The sequence below is a fragment of the Parasteatoda tepidariorum genome, chromosome 4 (assembly GCF_982258835.1).
Source record: "Parasteatoda tepidariorum strain Cologne lab strain chromosome 4, Ptep-v5.0, whole genome shotgun sequence".
Taxonomy (NCBI): Eukaryota; Metazoa; Arthropoda; class Arachnida; order Araneae; family Theridiidae; genus Parasteatoda; species Parasteatoda tepidariorum.
In genome coordinates this window covers 18949147-18953829 of record NC_141758.1, presented here as the reverse complement: position 1 = coordinate 18953829, position 4683 = coordinate 18949147, and the positions used below count along the sequence as shown (strand labels likewise).

At 26.9% G+C, this 4683-nt stretch overlaps 1 long non-coding RNA gene across 1 annotated transcript; it reads left to right on the top strand.

Moving 5' to 3' along the window:
* Positions 1-1381: 1381 nt before the first annotated feature.
* On the top strand, positions 1382-4451 carry LOC147810766 (uncharacterized). Its single transcript, XR_015432955.1, has 2 exons — positions 1382-1500; positions 3167-4451. It is a non-coding gene; the product is annotated as an uncharacterized LOC147810766 (long non-coding RNA).
* The last annotated feature ends 232 nt before the right edge of the window (positions 4452-4683 follow it).

Below are 4683 nucleotides of genomic sequence, written 5' to 3'. Positions count from 1 at the left end.
GTTGAACAATAGGGTATTCTATTGGTCTGTACTTGTTCCTATTGACATTTCAACTGATATCAGTAGTGTACTGGTATCAATAGATATTGATCAATAGAATTCTATTGGTCTGTACTTGTTCCCATTGACATTTCAACTGATATCAGCAGCGTATTGGTATCAATGGATATTGATCAGTAGGTACTCTATTGGTATACTTGTCTGTATTTCACACTTCAACTGATGACTACTGACATCAGTAGGGTACTTGTATCAATAGATGTTGATCAGTTAGGTATTCTACTTGTTTTATCAATGTATGAACTGATATCTACAGATTTTTATTGACACCAGTAAAACTTAGCAATTATTGATCAATAGGTATTTTATTAGTCGATATTTGTTTTCATTAATACATCAACAGGTGCCTATAGAATTACTTTACATCCGTTTGCTTACAATACATATTTTTCCAGAAATCCTTTTAAAATTAGATTACTTAGTTAATAATTCTTCATTATTTTATAATTTTTTTTTCTTGATTATATACTGATTTCTGATAATTAATTTCTTAGATTTTTATAAGGATTCTTAACATATATATTAAGGGTAGTGAAAACGCACACTTTCTATGTGCACTAATTAAAGAATACATATTTAAAATTATTAAAATCATTTTATAATTTTGGAAGAAAGGAAGTTTTTGAGTAAAACTTTTACACATTTTAATAACTTTAAAATCTGCTTAAAGTCATTCAAATGAAAGTAATTTTATAATAAAAGTAATTTAATAATAAAACTTTTTTTTATTAGTTTATCATTTACTTACTTATTTATTTTGTAATTTACAAAATTTATTTTAATCAAAGTCATGATGGCAAAAAAAATATTATTAATTGTATCACTTTAAATTTTATTATAAGTTGTTATTAATTTTTATTGATTTATTATTATTATTGAATTTATACTAAACTAGAACTATTCGCAAAATAAATTAATTATTTTAGGTTTCAAACAACTTCATAGCAAAAGAAATACATTTACATAAATTAAAAATTCATGTAAAATCTCAAACTTTTTACCTTCAAACATTAACCTCGCCATCATAAATTTATAAATTTCAGTCCCTTTTTGAAATTTGTTTTAAATAAATTTAGATCATAAAACAAAATAAACTTTTTTGAATTAAATAAGTAAATTTGTTTTGTAGAAACATAGTTAATTCAATCCAATTGAATCTATAAAAGCAAAAAGGAGTTATTAATTCAGAAACGAAAGGGGAGCATGCAAAATACGAGAATCGACTTTTAATCGTTCGTTAAATCTGTTTTAATCGTTCGTTAAATCATATCAAGCTGCCTACACTCCCAATTTTGAGAAAGTTCCTTTTCAACTTTTTCCCCAGTTCATTCCGTTTCTCAGTCTGAAGTTACAGCCAATCACATTACTTCGACTTACGTTCAATGTTTACAATAGAGCGTCATGGAAAGAATGAAGCATATTATGGGGAGAAATATTTTAGTAAGTGTAATTTTTTCTTTATTTCTTACTTTTATTTACATCTTTGTTAGTTACAGAAATATTAAAACGTATGCTTGAGTTTTATTGATATTTTAAGCTATCTATACATGCATATTATTCTTGAATTATTACTGCATGTGCATGCAGAGGTAGGGTTACGATATACTCGTATATCATATACAGATTCCATCCATTGCATGAGAAGAAAGTATTTTTTATGTTTTTTTTTCTGGGTTTCTTTATGAGACTTTAATAGAAGCACATTGTTCACATGTTATTTACATAAATTCCCATTAATATCATCGTTAGTAACAAATTAATTATTTATTTAGTTGTGTATAATATTTTTAAACTTTGCATTATATTTTAAGTGTTAATCACAAATTCTTTTGTTATTTTTAATGCTTTAGGGCTAGCAGTGAAGAGGGACTTCGCGCTTCCTATCTTTAAAGGGTTTAAGAAGGTGAATTTCCTCATTTGAAGCTCTTCCGAACACTTATTTTAGATACGCACACATAGTAAAATACAGGAACTCTTGTGTACCCCCTAATTGACCAATAATTATTTCCTGTGGTTGGGTACACTATTACCCTGTAATATAATACCTGGTTCAATTTAAATATTATATGTCAATATTAAGGTCTGATATCGCGCCTTGCGTTAGTTAACCATTGAAAGATGTCTTTGAATTTTTAAAGCATTTTAGAAAGCGTATTTCTTCATCTTAAGCCTCTCAGCAATTTTCCTGAACTGTAGTCAAAAAATATGAAGCGAAGCTTGATAACAATATTTAAAAAAAATATATATTGATTTTAAGGTAAAGATATGTGTAAAAACTTTATATACAGTGAAATTTTTTTTTTTTTTTGCTCTCTGAAAGGCAATTTAATGTTTGGGTAATCTAAATTTATATTATTAGTATAATTAATTAATTACATAAAATTTATGTTATTAGTATAACTAAATGATATAATTAAATATTTTTTTGCTACTCTGTCTTGACTGTGTTCAAGCAAATGCAAAAAAATTTTCAATTATTAAATATTTTTATAAACAATAATTATTTTTATAAGTAGTTATTTTTATAAATAATTACTTTTCTATTTGCATTTAAATTTTCTTTGTTTACTCCATTTTTGTTATGGGTTAAAAACAATCCTTACACTTTCTTATGAATTTAATCTTAGCTGGATTTAACTTTTTTTTCTTTTCTTTAACATGTTGAATGCCACGCTAATTTTACACGGCTTGCCCGTCTGGCCAAAAGGATTTTTTCAGTATGTATTGCATTAATTTCTTCCAACCTAATTTCTTCTAACCTTCTTCTTAGTAATGATAATAATATAAAAAAATTAGGAGCATTAAAAATTTATTCTAATTATGCGTTTCTAATAATCTAGGCTTCGCCGTTCATGGGTGACCCCTGGGGCGCTACAAACAAACTCAGCGCCAGTCACTGGTGACCCCTATGGCATTCAACGTGTTAAATTAGTTCAATAATATTAAATTATCAATAATATTAAATTTAAAAATTATTTTGGCTAAACCTATTCTTAATGTAATAAAATCTTCATGAATGTATTTGTGTACATTGTGATGAAAACTTTTAACAACTTATTCAAATAAAATACTTTTACATTGATAAGTTCTGTTTAAAATTTTCTAGCTGAATGGAATGCATGACAAGACTTGTATTTGGGGTACATGGAGAAGAAAACCAGGCAAACATGTCACGGTTAGTCTGGCGTCATGATCCGTCTACCACTAAGGATATTTTACGTCAGCACTGTGGTCAGTGCAAACTTTCTATTCCTTGAGCCATTGCGACATTTCTGGATATGATAAAGCTGATCACTTCACAAATACTGCTGTTAATTTCCTCCACTCGTTTTTACTCTCCACCATTTGATGATATCTTCTCCACCATTGTAAGAGTGATAGACTAAAATATAATGAATGAGCCAGACGTGGATGCTGCGAAAAAGATTTGGTTAGGCCTCCTCTGCAATGCGTTACTATTGCTCTGAATTATTTTGACTGTGTTAAGTAGTGAAAATTAAAAAAAAGAGTGTGTGATTCGGTTTTTTCGAAATTTGAAATATGTTTTAAATTAAAAGTTCTGTGCGAAACATGTGAACTTTTTTTATAAATACCTACATTACACGAGTCTTAATATACTCTTCACTCTGTATAGCAAATTTATCTGTATATTATTACCTTTTACTATGACGTTTTATTATTTTCTCTTAATAATGCTAATTTTATTTAATTTTAAACTATAATTTTTTGCAAATTTGGATTAGGTTATTCTTACTGTTTAATTTCCCATTGTATTAAGTATGATTTTCCATTATAATTTTGCTGCTGTTGTTGTGTTTTATTTGTTTACCTGCTCTTTTTAATTACTGACCTTTAATTATGATATTACTATCTATATATACATAACCCATGCTAAGGATTTAAAATTATTAGCCAGTTTTTAAAATTCTAAGCCAAAGGTAAATCTTAACAATTTTTTTATGATTGATTTTTTCTGTAGGAAAATGCATATTTATTATAAATTGAATTATTTTATAAAAATGCAAGTACAAATTAAGAATCATTTTGCTGTTGGGGAGGAGTAAATGAACAATGAATGGATAAATTTTTCTTTTTGTTCAAAAACAGCATTCGCCAATACTTTCCCCAAAATAACATTTTTGTTTTGCCAAATTTCAAGTTTAGCATATTTGGTAAGATGACAAATGCTTAGCACAAGCTATCTATAGATAAAAATCAAATAAATGGTATATCATTTGTGTGTATAAGGATTTAAAGCCTATGGTATACTTTAAGATTGTTCTGTCATTTTTTCTTTCTTAAATATTGAAACTTTTTACTCTTAGAATGCTATGTCAAACACAATGGGGGGGGGGGTCTTGAAATGACAATAAATTGACTTGTTTATTTTAGTCAGGTTTTTAGCTATCTATAAAGTAACATTTCTAATCCATCCATCCATCTCCAAAACATTTTTTTGTGTAGTATTGTAGATTCAAAAATTATTGACAATAATTTTCTAACATTTTAATTTATTGTTTAAAAAAATTTAATTAACTATAAAGAAGCTTAAAAAAAAGTTAATTTGTTTTTATAAACATAATGCAAACTATAGTTTTTGATAAAGTGTTAATTGATGTCAGT